At 48.3% G+C, this 17,500-nt stretch overlaps 1 protein-coding gene and 1 long non-coding RNA gene across 5 annotated transcripts in view; one reads left to right on the top strand and one right to left on the bottom strand.

Annotated features, from left to right (window-relative positions):
• The window catches only part of LOC138854816 (uncharacterized), a 640,137-nt gene that overhangs the window by 62,581 nt on the left and 560,056 nt on the right, over positions 1 to 17,500 (top strand). The gene's annotated exons all lie outside the window — the stretch shown is intronic.
• The window catches only part of LOC128684844 (phosducin-like protein), a 372,671-nt gene that overhangs the window by 348,248 nt on the left and 6,923 nt on the right, over positions 1 to 17,500 (bottom strand). The gene's annotated exons all lie outside the window — the stretch shown is intronic.

Below are 17,500 nucleotides of genomic sequence, written 5' to 3'. Positions count from 1 at the left end.
GTGTGAGGGAGGGAGGGGGTGAAGGTGTGAGGGAGGGAGGGGGTGAAGGTGTGAGGGAGGAGGAGGTGAAGGTGCAGGAGGGAGGTGAAGGTGTGAGGGAGGAGGAGGTGAAGGTGTGAGGGAGGGGAGGTGAGGTGAAGGTGCAGGAGGGAGGAGGTGAACAAAGAGGGAGGAGGGTGAAGGTGTGAGGAGTGAGGGTGAAGGTGAGGGAGGGAGGGGGTGTGAAGGTGAGGGAGGGAGGAGAAGGTGTGAGGGAGGGAGGTGAAGGTGTGAGGAGGGAGGAGAAGGTGTGAGGAGGGAGGTGGAAGGTGTGAGGGAGGGAGGAGGTGAAGGTAAGGGAGAGGAGGTGAAGGTATGAGGGAGTGGAGGTGAAGGTGTGAGGAGGGAGGGGTGAAGGTGAGGGAGGGAGGGGGTGAAGGTATGAGGAGGGAGGAGGTGAAGGTGAGGGAGGAGGTGAAGGTGTGAGGAGGGAGGGGTGAAGGTGAGAGAGAGGGGTGAAGGTGTGAGGGAGGGAGAAGGTGTGAGAGGGAGGTGAAGGTGAGGGAGGGGGAGGTGAAGGTGAGGAGGGAGTGGTGAAGGTGTGAGGGAGGAGGTGAAGGTGTGAGGAGGAAAGAAGGTGTGAGGAGGAGGTAGGTGAGGGAGGAGGTGAAGGTGTGAGGGAGGGAGGGGGTGAAGGTGTGAGGGAGGGAGGGGGTGAAGGTGTGAGGGAGGGAGGGGGTGAAGGTGTGAGGGAGGGAGGAGGTGAAGGTGTGAGGGAGGGAGGGGGTGAAGGTGTGAGGGGGGAGGGAGAGGTGGATAGATTAATGGAAGCAAGAGACAGGGGGAAGGGAAGTTAGATAAAGGAGTGGTAAATAAAAACAAGAAAGAGGAAAGTCAAGAGAATTGATTTTCTGTAGGAAAGAAAGAGAGGCAGAGTGAAGCAAGGAGAACAGTGTGTGAGAGGCAGAGTGAAGCAAGGAGAACAGTGTGTGAGAGGCAGAGTGAAGCAAGGAGAACAGTGTGTGAGAGGCAGAGTGAAGCAAGGAGAACAGTGTGTGAGAGGCAGAGTGAAGCAAGGAGAACAGTGTGTGAGAGGCAGAGTGAAGCAAGGAGAACAGTGTGTGAGAGGCAGAGTGAAGCAAGGAGAACAGTGTGTGAGGCAGAGGAAGCAAGGAGAACAGTGTGTGAGAGGCAGAGGAAGCAAGGAGAACAGGTGAGAGGCAGAGTGAAGCAAGAGAACAGTGTGTGAGAATTTGTGAGTGAAGCAAGAGAACAGTGTGTGAGAATCAGAGGAAGCAAGGAGAACAGTGTGTGAGAGGCAGAGTGAAGCAAGGAGAACAGTGTGTGAGAGGCAGTGAAGCAAGGAGAACAGTGTGTGAGAGGCAGAGTGAAGCAAGGAGAATGCAGAGAGGCAGAGGAAGGAGAACAGTGTGGAGAATCAGAGCAAGGAGAACAGTGTGTGAGAGGCAGAGTGAAGCAAGGAGAACAGTGTGTGAGAGGCAGAGTGAAGCAAGGAGAACAGTGTGAGAATTCAGAGTGAAGCAAGGAGAACAGCAAGAGAGGCAGAGGAAGCAAGGAGAACAGTGTGTGAGAGGCAGAGTGAAGCAAGGAGAACAGTGTGTGAGAATCAGAGTGAAGCAAGGAGAACAGTGTGTGAGAATCAGAGTGAAGCAAGGAGAACAGTGTGTGAGAGGCAGAGTGAAGCAAGGAGAACAGTGTGTGAGAGGCAGAGTGAAGCAAGGAGAACAGTGTGTGAGAGGCAGAGTGAAGCAAGAACAGTGTGTGACAGGCAGAGTGAAGCAAGGAGAACAGTGTGTGAGAGGCAGAGTGAAGCAAGGAGAACAGTGTGTGAGAGGCAGAGTGAAGCAAGGAGAACAGGTGGTGAGAGGCAGTGAAGCAAGGAGAACAGTTGGTGAGAGGCAGAGTGAAGCAAGGAGAACAGTGTGTGAGAGACAGAGTGAAGCAAGGAGAACAGTGTGTGAGAGGCAGAGTGAAGCAAGGAGAACAGTGTGTGAGAGGCAGAGTGAAGCAATAACAGTGTGTGAGAGGCAGAGTGAAGCAAGAACAGTGTGTGAGAGGCAGAGTGAAACAAGGAGAACAGTTGGTGAGAGGCAGAGTGAAGCAAGAAGAGCAGTTGGTAAGAGGCAGAGTGAAGCAAGGAGAACAGTGGGTGAGAGGCAGAGTGAAGCAAGGAGAACAGCTTGTGAGAGGCAGAGTGAAGCAAGTAGAACAGTTGGTGAGAGGCAGAGTGAAGCAAGAACAGTGGGTGAGAGGCAGAATGAAGCAAGAACAGTGGGTGAGAGGCAGAGTGAAGCAAGGAGAACAGTTGGTGAGAGGCAGAGTGAAGCAAGAACAGTGGGTGAGAGGCAGAGTGAAGCAAGAACAGTTGGTGAGAGGCAGAGTGAAGCAAGAACAGTGGGTGAGAGGCAGAATGAAGCAAGAACAGTTGGTGAGGCAGAGTGAAGCAAGAACAGTGGGTGAGGGGCAGAGTGAAGCAAGGGGAGAACACAGAGAGGCAGAGTGAAGCAAGGAGAACAGTTGGTGAGAGGCAGAGTGAAGCAAGAACAGTGGGTGAGAGGCAGAGTGAAGCAAGGAGAACAGTGGGTGAGAGGCAGAGTGAAGCAAGGAGAACAGTTGGTGAGAGGCAGAGTGAAGCAAGAACAGTTGGTGAGAGGCAGAATGAAGCAAGAACAGTTGGTGAGAGGCAGAATGAAGCAAGAACAGTTGGTGAAAGGCAGAGTGAAGCAAGAACAGTGGGTGAGAGGCAGAATGAAGCAAGAACAGTGGGTGAGAGGCAGAATGAAGCAAGAACAGTGGGTGAGAGGCAGAATGAAGCAAGAACAGTGGGTGAGAGGCAGAATGAAGCAAGAACAGTTGGTGAGAGGCAGAATGAAGCAACAACAGTGGGTGAGAGGCAGAATGAAGCAAGAACAGTGGGTGAGAGGCAGAGTGAAGCAAGAACAGTTGGTGAGAGGCAGAGTGAAGCAAGAACAGTGGGTGAGGGGCAGAGTGAAGCAAGAACAGTTGGTGAGAGGCAGAGTGGAGCAAGATAGGAGAGAGTGAAACAAGATGGGAAAAGGGGGAGGGGAGAAAGAGAGGAAAAGAGGAAGGGGAGAAAGAAAGAAGAGAGGAAGAGGGGGAGGGGAGAGAGAAAGAAGAGAGAGGGAGGGTAGATAGGAAGAAGAGAAGAAGAGGGGGAGGGAAGAGAGGAAGATGGGGAAGGGATAGAGAAAGAAGAGAGGAAGAGGGAGGCAAGGAGCAAGGGCAAGGAGGAGGTGAGAGAAAGAAAAGGGGTGGGGGAGAGAAAGAAGAGAGGGAAAGGGGGAGGGGGAGAGAAAGAAGAGAGGGAAATGGGGAGGGGGAGAGAAAGAAGAGAGGGAAAGTTGGAGGGGAGAGAGAAAGAAGAGAGGGAGAGGGGGAGGGGAGAGAGAAAGAAGAGAGGGAGAGGGGAGGGGAGAGAGAAAGAAGAGAGGGGGGAGGGGGAGAGAGAAAGAGAGGAGAGGGGAGGGGAGAGAAAGAGGAGAGGGGGAGGGGAGAGAAAAAGAGAGAGGGGGGGAGGGAGAGAGAAAGAAGAGAGGAGAGGGGAGGGGAGAGAGAAAGAAGAGAGGGAGAGGGGGACAGAGAGAGAAAGAAGAGAGGAGAGGGGGGGAGGGGAGAGAGAAATAAAGAGAGGAGAGGGGGGAGGAGAGAGAAAGAAGAGAGGGAGAGGGGAGGAGAGAGAAAGCAGAGAGGGAGAGGGGGAGGGGAGAGAAAGAAGAGAGGGAGAGGGGAGGGGAGAGAGAAAGAAGAGGAGAGGGGGAGGAGAGAGAAAGAAGAGAGGGGAGGGGAGAGAGAAAGAAGAGAGGAGAGGGGGGAGGGGAGAGAGAAACAAGAGAGGGAGAGGGGGAGGGGAGAGAGAAAGAAGAGAGGGAGAGGGGGAGGGGAGAGAGAAAGAAGAGAGTTAGAGGGGAGGGGAGAGAGAAAGAAGAGAGGGAGAGGGGGGAGGGGGAGAAAGAAAGAAGAGAGGGAGAGGGGAGGAGAGAGAAAGAAGAGAGGGAGAGGGGAGGGAGAGAGAAAGAAGAGAGAGGGGAGGAGAGAGAAAGAAGAGAGGAGAGGGGAGGAGAGAGAAAGAGAGGGAGAGGGGAGGGGAGAGAGAGAGAGAGAGGGGAGGGAGAGAGAAAGAGAGGGAGAGGGGAGGAGAGAGAGAAGAAGAGGAGAGGGGAGGGGAGAAAGAGAGGAGAGGGGGAGGAGAGAGAAAGAGAGGGAGAGGGGAGGGAGAGAGAAAGAGAGGAGAGGGAGGGGAGAGAGAAAGAGAGGGAGAGGGGAGGGAGAGAGAAAGAGAGGAGAGGGGAGGGGAGAGAGAAAGAAGAGAGGGAGAGGGGAGGGGAGAAAGAGAGGAGAGGGGGAGTGGGAGAGAGAGAGAGGAGAGGGGAGGGGAGAGAGAAAGAGAGGGAGAGGGGAGGGGAGAGAGAAAGAGAGGGGAGAGGGGAGGGAGAGAGAAGAGAGGGAGAGGGGAGGGAAGAGAGGGAGAGGAGGGAAGAGAGGGAGAGGGGAGGGAGAGAGAAAGAGAGGGAGGGGGAGGGGGAGAGAGAAAGAGAGGGAGAGGGGGAGGGAGAGAGAAAGAAGAGGGAGAGGGGAGGGGAGAGAAAGCAGAGAGGGAGAGGGGGAGGGAGAGAGAAAGAAGAGAGATAGAGGAGGGGAGAGAGAAAGAAGAGAGGGGAGGGGAGAGAGAAAGAAGAGAGGGAGAGGGGGAGGGGAGAGAGAAAGAGAGGGGAGAGGGGAGGGGAGAGAGAAAGAAGAGAGGAAGAGGGGGAGGGGAGAGAGAGAAAGAGAGGAAGAGGGGGGAGGGGAGAGAGAAAGAGAGGAGAGGGGAGGGGTGAGAGAAAGAGAGGAGAGGGGAGGGGAGAGAGAAAGAGAGGGAGAGGGGAAGAGGAGGAGAGAAAGAGAGGGAGAGGGGAGGAGAGAGAAAGAGAGGGGAGAGGGGGAGGGGAGAGAGAAAGAAGAGAGGGAGAGGGGAGGAGAGAGAAAGAAGAGAGGGAGAGGGGGGAGGAGAGAGAAAGAGAGGGAGAGGGGAGGGAGAGAGAAAGAGAGGGAGAGGGGGAGGGAGAGAGAAAGAGAGGAGAGGGGAGGAGAGAGAAAGAGAGGGGAGAGGGAGGAGAGAAAGAGAGGGAGAGGGGGGGGAGGGAAGAGAGGAGAGGAGGGAAGAGAGGGAGGGGAGGGAGAGAGAAAGAGAGGGGGAGGGGAGAGAGAAAGAGAGGGAGAGGGGAGGGGAGAGAAAGAGAGGGAGAGGGGGAGGAGAGAGAAAGAAGAGAGAGAGGGGGAGGAGAGAGAAAGCAGAGAGGGAGAGGGGGAGGGAGAGAGAAAGAAGAGAGAGAGAGGGGGAGGGGAGAGAGAGAAGAGAGGGGAGGGGAGAGAGAAAGAAGAGGAGGGAGAGGGGAGGGGAGAGGAGAAAGAGAGGAGAGGAGAGAGAAAGAAGAGAGGAAGAGGGGGAGGGAGAGAGGAGAAAGAGAGAAGAGGGGAGGAGAGAGAAAGAGAGGAAGAGGGGAGGGGAGAGAGAAAGAGAGGAGAGGGGAGGGAGAGAAAGAGAGGGAGAGGGGAGGGGAGAGAGAAAGAGAGGGAGAGGGGAGGGAGAGAGAAAAGAAGAGAGGGAGAGGGAGGGGAGAGGAGAAAGCAGAGAGGAGAGGGGAGGGAGAGAGGAAAAGAAGAGAGATAGAGGGGAGGGGAGAGAGAAAGAAGAGAGGAGGGAGAGAGAAAGAAGAGAGGAGAGGGGAGGGGAGAGAGAAAGAGAGGAGAGGGGAGGGGAGAGAGAAAGAAGAGAGGAAGAGGGGAGGGGAGAGAGAAAGAGGAAGAGGAGGGAGAGAAAGAGAGGAGAGGGAGGGAGAGAAAGAGAGGGAGAGGGGAGGGAGAGAGAAAGAGAGGGAGAGGGGAGGGGAGAGAGAAAGAGAGGAGAGGGGAGGGGAGAGAGAAAGAGAGGGGAGAGGGGAGGGAGAGAAAGAAGAGAGGGAGAGAGGGGAGAGAGAAAGAGAGGGAGTGGGAGGGAAGAGAGGGAGAGGGGGAGGGGAGAGAGAAAGAGAGGGAGAGGGGGAGGGGAGAGAGAAAGAGAGGAGAGGGAGGGAAGAGAGGGAGAGGGGGAGGGAAGAGAGGGAGAGGGAGGGAAGAGAGAGAGGGGAGGGAGAGAGAAAGAGAGGGGAGGGAGAGAGAAAGAGAGGAGGAGGGGGAGGAGAGAGAAAGAGAGGGAGAGGGGAGGGAGAGGAGAGAAAGAAGAGAGGGAGAGGGGAGGAGAGAGAAAGCAGAGAGGGAGAGGGGAGGGGAGAGAGAAAGAAGAGAGAGAGGGGAGGGGAGAGAGAAAGAAGAGAGGGGAGGGGAGAGAGAAAGAGAGGGAGAGGGGAGGGAGAGAGAAAGAGAGGGAGAGGGGAGGAGAGAAAGAAGAGAGGAAGAGGGGGAGGGGAGAGAGAAAGAGAGGAAGAGGGGGAGGGGAGAGAGAAAGAGAGGGAGAGGGGGAGGAGAGAGAAAAAGAGAGGGAGAGGGGAGGGGAGAGAGAAAGAGCTATGAGAGGCACTGGCCAGCTCCTTGCTTTGAGCTCGCCACCACCGACTGGAATGCTCTTCTCCAGGGGGATGTTGACAACCAAGTGAAAGCCTTCACTGGACACATCCTTAATCTGCAACAAGAACACATTCCTCACCGGCAATATGTGACAAAGCCTACAGATCAGCCTTGGTTTGGCTTTCGTTGTAGAGAGGCTGCTACTGTTAAGTACAAAGCATGGCGAAGGTATAAGAGACATCCTACCACCTAAAACAGGAACTTGCACATGCAAGCTTGTAGGCATATGGGTGATGTTCAAAAGTGGGCCATTGCTAAATGGGAGGTGGACACTAAAAGAAAGTTAGCATCAGGTAGGGTAGGCTCCAAAACCTGGTGGTCCCTGGTCAAGGACAGACAAGGTTATCTGCCTGATGAACTTATTCCACCTCTAAATCGACAGGATGGGACCACCTCTGCTAGTAGTCAAGAGAAGGCGGACCTCTTTGCTGAACACTTTGCTACCAAAATGCAAGTTCCTGATCCAGCAAGGGACCCTCCTTGGCTAGCTGCAAGAACTGTGTCAAAACTGTCAGTGGTGACAATAAGGCAGGAGGAGGTGCATTTCCTTCTTAAATCACTTGACCAAGAAAAGGCTGTGGGCCCAGACAAGTTGAGCCCAAGATTGTTGAGAAGATGTGCAGACCAGCTAGCAGCACCTCTAACTCGCATCTTTCAGCACTGCCTAGTACAGTGTAAATGGCCCTCTCCATGGAAAGAGGCAAATGTAGTCCCTGTTCACAAAAAGAAGAGCAGAGCAGAAATCAGCAACTACAGACCAGTGTCACTCCTGTCAATCACTGGTAAGATCCTTGAGACAATTATCTCAAGACAAATGACAGATTTTTTTGACTACCACTCACTACTTTGTGATCGTCAATATGGCTTCAGGAAAGGTTACTCTGCTGCTGATCTGTTGTTAAACCTCTCCACTAAGTGGCACCAGTCACTGGATGAATCCAAAGTCAGCTGTGTGGTAGCACTGGACATTGCTGGCGCTTTCGACCGGGTGTGGCACCAGGGCCTCTTAGCAAAACTTCAAGCACTGGGAATTGCAGGCTCTACGCTATGTCTCCTCAGTGATTACCTTCATGGTAGATCTCTAAGTGTAGTCCTCAATGGAACGGAATCAGCAAGGCATCCTATTGGGGCAAGCGTTCCACAAGGAAGCGTGCTGGGTCCACTGTTATGGAATGTCTACTTCAACGACCTTCTTCATCTCATCCCAGAATCACATGCATATGCAGACGACTGTACACTGACATTCACTTATCCAAGAGAAGAAATGCCAGCTGCTCTAAGCTACATCAATCACCAGCTGAGAGCTATATCAGCTTGGGGAAATAGATGGCAAGTAACATTTGCACCTGAGAAAACGCAAATGATGATCGTCTCTAGGCACCATGATGGTAATGCTGGTGCAGTAGTAAGGATGAATGGGACGATGTTGGCACCTGGAGAAGAAGTTGATATCCTTGGGGTGAAATTTGACTCCAAACTAACCATGAAGAACCATGTTGTAAATCTTGCAAACAAGGCAGCCAGGAAGCTTACAGCACTTCGCCGTATCTCGCATCTGCTTGACAGTAGGGGTTGCAAGATCCTGTACGAGGCACAAGTACGCTCACACCTTGAGTATGCTCCACTTTCTTGGTTTGCCTGCCCCCCCTCTCATCTGCGACTGCTTGACAGAGTAGAGAACAGAGCAAGACGTCTCATCTCTCGCCTGGACCCATCCTGGATAGATCTGTCATTTCAGCAGAGCCTTCAACATAGGAGGGATGTGGGTGGCCTTACTGTTATGTACAAGGCCAATATTGTCAAAATACCACACTTGGATCCACTTCGAGGACAGCGTGAAACAAGCTTTTATGCCACAAGACGGGCAGAAAGCAGCAACCTCACTCTGGCTGTATCCTTCTCTAGAACATCACTCCATCTGAGATCATACATACCCAGGATGACTCGAGTATGGAACACATTCGTACAGCATAATGATATCAACGAGATAAAGTCAGTTGGTCAAATGAAAATGCTGGCCCACAAATGGCTCCAACTTCATCCTGTCCCGTACTTGTATGTCTCATAACAATAAAAATGCTTTCAAATGAGCTGATGTAGGTAACAGCTCTTAGCTTGCTAATAAAGTTAGGAATCCTTAACCTGTAATATAGCTGTCAATAAAGCTAGGGATCCTTAACCTTGTCAAACCCTGTGTAAAAAAAAAAGAAAAAAAAAAAAGAGGGGGAGGGGAGAGAGAAAGAGAGGAGGAGGGGAGAGAGAAAGAGAGGGGGAGGGGAGAGAGAAAGAGAGGGGGAGGGGAGAGAGAAAGGGAGGGGGAGGGGAGAGAGAAAGAGAGGGGGAGGGGAGAGAGAAAGAGAGGGGGAGGGGAGAGAGAAAGAGAGGGGGAGGGGAGAGAGAAAGAGAGGGGGAGGGGAGAGAGAAAGAGAGGGGGAGGGGAGAGAGAAAGAGAGGGGGAGGGGAGAGAGAAAGAGAGGGGGAGGGGAGAGAGAAAGAGAGGGGGAGGGGAGAGAGAAAGGGAGGGGGAGGGGAGAGAGAAAGAGAGGGGGAGGGGAGAGAGAAAGAGAGGGGGAGGGGAGAGAGAAAGAGAGGGGGAGGGGAGAGACAAAGAGAGGGGGAGGGGAGAGAGAGGGAGAGGGGGAGGGGAGAGATAAAGAAGAGAGGGAGAGGGGGAGGGGAGAGAGAAAGAAGAGAGGGAGAGGGGGAGGGACAAACAAAGAAATAATTCGTAAAATTCTTTTATCCATTCCTTCCTCCAGCACGAGATGTTGTTGTTGTTGTTGGAGTTGTTGTTGTTGTTGTTGTTGTTGTTGGAGTTGTTGTTGTTGGAGTTGTTGTTGTTGTTGTTGTTGTTGTTGTTGTTGTTTTTGGAGTTGTTGTTGTGTTGTTGTTGTTGTTGTTGTTGTGTTTGTTGTTGTTGTTGTGTTTGTTGTTGTTGTTGTTGTTGTTGTGGAGTTCAACAACAACCAAGCTATTATTATTATTATTATTATTATTATTATTATTATTATTATTGTTATTATTATTATTATTGTTATTATTATTATTATTGTTATTATTATTATTATTGTTATTATTATTATTATTATTATTATTATTATTATTATTATTATTATTATTGTTATTATTATTATTATTATTATTATTATTATTATTGTTATTATTATTATTATTTGATATTCGTAAACGAAACCTTTATGTTGTTTCCTGATTGTTTTCATTCCTCCAACTATTTTATTATATTTCGTTAACTCGAGAACCCTAATGAAACTTCCGAGTAAAAAACACACTAATTGAAAATCAGGGGTGGAAAATTCTCCCAAATGAAGAGCAGGGAAGAAACGAGTACCACTGAGATAGACCTGAAGTGTAAAGGGACTAAAACTCTTCAACACTTTTCCTTCACACATAAGGAGGATTGAATTTTAGACACATGTGCAACATCTGAGTATCTTTATTGTAGATAAATTAGACACATGTGCAACTCTTGGGTATCTTTATTGAGGAAGCGTTTCGCCACACAGTGGCTTCATCAGTCCATACATAGGAGAAACTTGAAGAACAGGAGGAGAATGAGGTAATCAGTCCCTCAACCTTGAGTCGATGTGTTCAGTCCATCAATCTTGAGTAGAATACGGCAGATGAGCGGCTTATAAACCGTATGGCAAATGTGACACCACCTACGACTGCTGCATCTCTCCTGCCATACGGTTTATAAGCTGCTTCTCCGCTCATCTGCCGTATTCTACTCAAGATTGATGGACTGACCACATCGACTCAAGGTTGAGGGACTGATTACCTCATTCTCCTCCTGTTCTTCAAGTTTCTCCTACGTATGGACTGATGAAGCCACTGTGTGGCGAAACGTTTCCTCAATAAAGATACCCAAGAGTTGCACATGTGTCTAATTTATCATATAATTATTTACACTATGTCCTGGTATTGTATTGATAAAGCCTCTGGAGAACGAAACTTCTACAATGAAGATATCCAGATGTTGCAAATGTGTCTTAATTTACCTCTCTCTCTCTCTCTCCACTTCCTTACCTTGGGTAGCATCAAATTTAGGTTAGATAAATACATGAGTGAGAGGGGTTGGATTTAAATGGGACTTACACATGAGTTAATAGGGTTATCAAAGCTTATTTCTTCGGTAGCATTGAAAATGGGTTGGACAGATATTTTTGTTAGTGGGTTTGGGTTTGAGATGGATGTGCCTAGTATGGGCCAGTAGGCCTGCCGCAGTGTTCCTCTTTTCTTATGTTCTTACTTTTTCCCCATTGCTTCTTGCTCCTTTCCTCCATCCATATCGCTTCCTCTCCACCTTTAAGTCTGTCCTTCCCATCTTCGGAGTTCTCTTCCACTCCCATCCCTTTCCCTCTCTCCTCCCTCTTGCTTCTCCTTCCCGCCGTCCAGGACGAGCCTGCATGAGTGTGAAGTGTTGTCAAGACATCAACAAATGTCTATTCATCACGTCACCGTCCACTGGTCAACGATTTTGTGGGATTGATGTTGCTATCCACATGACAGGCAGGACGTGTTGTCCAGTTGTGGCTGTGGAGTTAGTGAGGCATAGTGGTGGTGGTTGTGGTGTTAGTGAATCATAGTGGTGGTGGTTGTGGTGTTAGTGAATCATAGTGGTGGTGGTTGTGGTGTTAGTGAATCATAGTGGTGGTGGTTGTGGTGTTAGTGAATCATAGTGGTGGTGGTTGTGGTGTTAGTGAATCATAGTGGTGGTAGCTGTGGTGTTAGTGAATCATAGTGGTGGTGGTTGTGGTGTTAGTGAATTATAGTGGTGGTAGCTGTGGTGTTAGTGAATCATAGTGGTGGTGGTTGTGGTGTTAGTGAATCATAGTGGTGGTGGTTGTGGTGTTAGTGAATCATAGTGGTGGTGGTTGTGGTGCTAGTGAATCATAGTGGTGGTGGTTGTGATGTTAGTGAATCATAGTGATGGTAGTTGTGGTGTTAGTGGGTCATAAGGGTGTTAGTGAGTCAGTGGTGGTGGTGGTGTCAGGTTGGAGCAAGCCACTTAAGAAGACACTAATAATTAATTAGCTACCCAGGCTCTCTGGAACATTACATTAATAATTAATACGAAATTTTAACTTTTTTTTTTTTACCCCACGATTTCTCCTTCGTTCAGCTCCTGCTTTTCTCTATCCAAGTTTCACTCCCTACAGTTTATCTCAGTTTACCTCAGTTCCACCTCATTGTGGCACACCCCAGTTCTTTACCTCGCGGCCCGGTCCTCGATCAGGCTTCCTAGTGAATCAGGATCTGATCAGTCAGGCTGTTACTGCTGGTCGCACACAATCCAACGTACGAACCACAGCCCGGCTGATCGGGCACTGACTACAGTCGTGGGCCTCGGATACTTAGTGTGTTGTTTCTTAGTGTACTCATGGCGCCTCTGCTTTTCATTGTGGGTATGTTGCACTGTCTGCCAAGTCTTTCGCTTTAGTAGAGAGTGATTCCTGTGTGCAGATTTGTGACCAGTTTTTCTAGGATTTTCCAGGCGTAGATTATATATCTTTCTCGCCTGCGTTCCAGGGAGTACAGATCAAGGAACTTCAAACGTTTTCAGTAATTAAGGTATTTGGGTGAACTTGTACGTGCAGTGAAAGTTCTCTGTACATTTTCCAGATCTGCGATTTCACCTGCCATGAATGAGGCAGTTAGTGTACAACAGTTTTCCAGCCTGGAGAGAACAAGTGACTTTGAAAGTATCATTGACATGACATCCCTCATTTTTAAAGTTCTTATTATCCATCCTGGCATTTTCCTCGCAGATGTGATAATGACACTGTTGTGATTTTTAAAGGTGAGATTCTCTGATATTATCATTCGCAAGTCCTTCACATTAATTTTTTCGCTCTGTTGTGCGGTTAGAATTTGTATACTCAATTTAGCTATTATTTCCTCTCGTTTTCTATAACGGAGTACTATCATACTGTTATCAATGGTCCAGTGGAAGACTTGGTTTGTATTCGCCTGGAGATTTACCGTGTCCTTCAAGGATGACACTTGCGTGTAGATCCTAGTATCGTCAGCAGAGGAAAACACGGCCTTACATCTCTGTCAGATAGGAGGATGAGGAAAGAGAACTAAATACTAGGTCATACGGCGCCTGATGTAAGAGGAAGCAATCAGGTTGGAGACGAGGAAGGGGTCAGTCAGTCTTAGTTCTTCAGATCAAAACCTCATCAGCATCGCACAGCTCCACAACGCACCTCGTTTTCTTCATTTACTGACCTCTGCACCTCGTTTATTTTTTTTTTCCAGTGTCTGCTAGCGTCCCTCTGCTGTTGGTAATGATTTTATCACCTGACCTCATGTAGTCCAGCAGCAGCAACTGGAGGAAGGGTGCGAGTGGTGGGTGGTGACTGGGTGAACAGTCGGTGACCTACCTGGAGGGTATTCCGGGAATCAACGCCCCCGTGGCCCGGTCCATCATCAGGCCTCCCGATGGATCACGGCCTAATCAACGAGGCTGTTACTGCTGGCTGCACATTGTCCAACGTACGAACCACAGCCCGGCTGATCCGGTACTGACTTTAGGTATCAGTCCAGCTCCCTCCTGAAGACAACCAGGGGTCTATTGGTAATCCCCCTTATGGCTGGTGGGAGGCTGTTGAACAGTCTTACTCCCCGGGCACTTATTGTGTTTTTTCTTAGTGTAATAATGGCGCCCTTTTCACTGGGGGTATGTTGCATTGCCTGCCAAGTCTTTTGCTTTCGTAGGGAGTGATTTCTGTGTGCAGATTAGGGAACAGCCCATCCAGGATCTTCCAGGTGTAGATTATGTGATTTTTGCTCACCATGAATCGGGCCACAACGACATGGGTTCGAATGTTCGGCTAGTCACAGTGTTGTTATTGATTCAATACCACTCGTTCGTGGTTACAATAATATTATATATATATATATATATATATATATATATATATATATATATATATATATATATATATATATATATATATATATAATTATCATTTACCAAACTGCGGCAGGCCAGGACTCGACCCTACAAACCTTGTGCCGCCTCCAGAAACAGCACAATGTACGCATCACCTTACCCCGGAGCCAGCGATCCTACAAAAACCAAGCACTTGGTCCGAGGACACTCGTGGCTTGGTTTTTGTAGGATCGCTGGTTCCGTGGTAAGGTGATGCGTACACTGTGTTGTCTGGAGGCGCCACAGGGTTCGTAGGGCCGAGTCCTAACCTGCCGCAGTTTGGTAATGATTATGTAATATATATATATATATATATATATATATATATATATATATATATATATATATATATATATATATATATATATATATATATATATATATATATATATATATAATATATATATATATGTAATATATATATATATATTATATATTATATATATATATATATATATATATATATATATATATATGTATATATATATATATATATATATATATATATATATATATATATATATATATATATATATATATATATATATATATATGCTCATCTTGCCATATAGGACAAGTGAAAATTTGTGTATGCAATAATTTCGCCAAAATCATACCTAACGAAAAAAATATATTTCACTGTGTTTATATATATTATTGTAAACAAATCTAAAATATATAGGCTAAAATAAATTGTTTTTGTTATAATATAGGTAAGTTTTCTAAGTTCCTTTTGGTATATATATATATATATATCTTTAAACGTATAAGAGAAAATTTTAGAGAAGACTTAATTTTAAATGAGTTCTTGCTAATTGACCAGTTTTACATATTCGGCACGACATATATATATATATATAATCTTTATTTACTATAAGTACATGTACAAGGTATATAGGCCTAGCTATCATCAATAACATACTACTATGTATCTGTATCCAATATTGGGATCGTTGTTTTATCACTCACTGCAGTTAGGCCTACGCCAATTTTCCCCTTACACTTCCATTTAAATTTATTTCATGCTGATTTCTCAGTGTTAGTAGTTTTTATTTTTTCTAGCTAGTTAACTGCTGTCACTACGGTTGTCCTTAATGGTAGACCAGGTTTTTCCAGATTCACACTGCAGTAATATAATTTACTGTTTCCCTCGAGTGGCAACGCTTGCTGTTTCCCAGCAACACTTGCTGTTTCCCAGCAACACTTGCTGTTTCCCAGCAACACTTGCTGTTTCCCAGCAACACTTGCTGTTTCCTAGCAACACTTGCTGTTTCCCAGCAACACTTGCTGTTTCCCAGCAACACTTGCTGTTTCCCAGCAACACTTGCTGTTTCCCAGCAACACTTGCTGTTTCCCAGCAACACTTGCTGTTTCCCAGCAACACTTGCTGTTTCCCAGCAACACTTGCTGTTTCCCAGCAACACTTGCTGTTTCCCAGCAACACTTGCTGTTTCCCAGCAACACTTGCTGTTTCCCAGCAACACTTGCTGTTTCCCAGCAACACTTGCTGTTTCCCAGCAACACTTGCTGTTTCCCAGCAACACTTGCTGTTTCCCAGCAACACTTGCTGTTTCCCAGCAACACTTGCTGTTTCCCAGCAACACTTGCTGTTTCCCAGCAACACTTGCTGTTTCCCAGCAACACTTGCTGTTTCCCAGCAACACTTGCTGTTTCCCAGCAACACTTGCTGTTTCCCAGCAACACTTGCTGTTTCCCAGCAACACTTGCTGTTTCCCAGCAACACTTGCTGTTTCCCAGCAACACTTGCTGTTTCCCAGCAACACTTGCTGTTTCCCAGCAACACTTGCTGTTTCCCAGCAACACTTGCTGTTTCCCAGCAACACTTGCTGTTTCCCAGCAACACTTGCTGTTTCCCAGCAACACTTGCTGTTTCCCAGCAACACTTGCTGTTTCCCAGCAACACTTGCTGTTTCCCAGCAACACTTGCTGTTTCCCAGCAACACTTGCTGTTTCCCAGCAACACTTGCTGTTTCCCAGCAACACTTGCTGTTTCCCAGCAACACTTGCTGTTTCCCAGCAACACTTGCTGTTTCCCAGCAACACTTGCTGTTTCCCAGCAACACTTGCTGTTTCCCAGCAACACTTGCTGTTTCCCAGCAACACTTGCTGTTTCCCAGCAACACTTGCTGTTTCCCAGCAACACTTGCTGTTTCCCAGCAACACTTGCTGTTTCCCAGCAACACTTGCTGTTTCCCAGCAACACTTGCTGTTTCCCAGCAACACTTGCTGTTTCCCAGCAACACTTGCTGTTTCCCAGCAACACTTGCTGTTTCCCAGCAACACTTGCTGTTTCCCAGCAACACTTGCTGTTTCCCAGCAACACTTGCTGTTTCCCAGCAACACTTGCTGTTTCCCAGCAACACTTGCTGTTTCCCAGCAACACTTGCTGTTTCCCAGCAACACTTGCTGTTTCCCAGCAACACTTGCTGTTTCCCAGCAACACTTGCTGTTTCCCAGCAACACTTGCTGTTTCCCAGCAACACTTACTGTTTCCCAGCAACACTTGCTGTTTCCCAGCAACACTTGCTGTTTCCCAGCAACACTTGCTGTTTCCCAGCAACACTTACTGTTTCCCAGCAACACTTACTGTTTCCCAGCAACACTTGCTGTTTCCCAGCAACACTTGCTGTTTCCCAGCAACACTTACTGTTTCCCAGCAACACTTGCTGTTTCCCAGCAACACTTGCTGTTTCCCAGCAACACTTACTGTTTCCCAGCAACACTTGCTGTTTCCCAGCAACACTTACTGTTTCCCAGCAACACTTACTGTTTCCCAGCAACACTTACTGTTTCCCAGCAACACTTGCTGTTTCCCAGCAACACTTACTGTTTCCCAGCAACACTTGCTGTTTCCCAGCAACACTTGCTGTTTCCCAGCAACACTTGCTGTTTCCCAGCAACACTTGCTGTTTCCCAGCAACACTTGCTGTTTCCCAGCAACACTTGCTGTTTCCCAGCAACACTTGCTGTTTCCCAGCAACACTTGCTGTTTCCCAGCAACACTTGCTGTTTCCCAGCAACACTTGCTGTTTCCCAGCAACACTTGCTGTTTCCCAGCAACACTTGCTGTTTCCCAGCAACACTTGCTGTTTCCCAGCAACACTTGCTGTTTCCCAGCAACACTTACTGTTTCCCAGCAACACTTACTGTTTCCCAGCAACACTTGCTGTTTCCCAGCAACACTTACTGTTTCCCAGCAACACTTACTGTTTCCCAGCAACACTTGCTATTTCCCAGCAACACTTACTGTTTCCCAGCAACACTTGTTGTTTCCCAGCAACACTTACTGTTTCCCAGCAACACTTACTGTTTCCCAGCAACACTTACTGTTTCCCAGCAACACTTGCTGTTTCCCAGCAACACTTACTGTTTCCCAGCAACACTTGCTGTTTCCCAGCAACACTTGCTGTTTCCCAGCAACACTTGCTGTTTCCCAGCAACACTTGCTGTTTCCTAGCAACACTTGCTGTTTCCCAGCAACACTTGCTGTTTCCCAGCAACACTTACTGTTTCCCAGCAACACTTGCTGTTTCCCAGCAACACTTACTGTTTCCCAGCAACACTTGCTGTTTCCCAGCAACACTTGCTGTTTCCCAGCAACACTTGCTGTTTCCCAGCAACACTTGCTGTTTCCCAGCAACACTTGCTGTTTCCCAGCAACACTTGCTGTTTCCCAGCAACACTTACTGTTTCCCAGCAACACTTGCTGTTTCCCAGCAACACTTGCTGTTTCCCAGCAACACTTGCTGTTTCCCAGCAACGTTTGTGTTGGTTACAGTAGACAGATTAGCCATTCACGGTATTAATAGTTATTTTCCGGTAACGTTTAAGGAAACTGAGCCCACGCACACACGTGTGAGCGCCTACCTGGTGGGCGGTTATAAAATCGGGGCGGTGGGTGGTGAGTGGGTGGACAGTGGGTGACCTGGTGGGCGGTGATAGAATCGGTGGGTGGTG

This window comes from Cherax quadricarinatus, chromosome 5, assembly GCF_038502225.1.
Source record: "Cherax quadricarinatus isolate ZL_2023a chromosome 5, ASM3850222v1, whole genome shotgun sequence".
Classification (NCBI taxonomy): domain Eukaryota; kingdom Metazoa; phylum Arthropoda; class Malacostraca; order Decapoda; family Parastacidae; genus Cherax; species Cherax quadricarinatus.
This window is presented reverse-complemented; position numbering and strand designations above follow the sequence as displayed.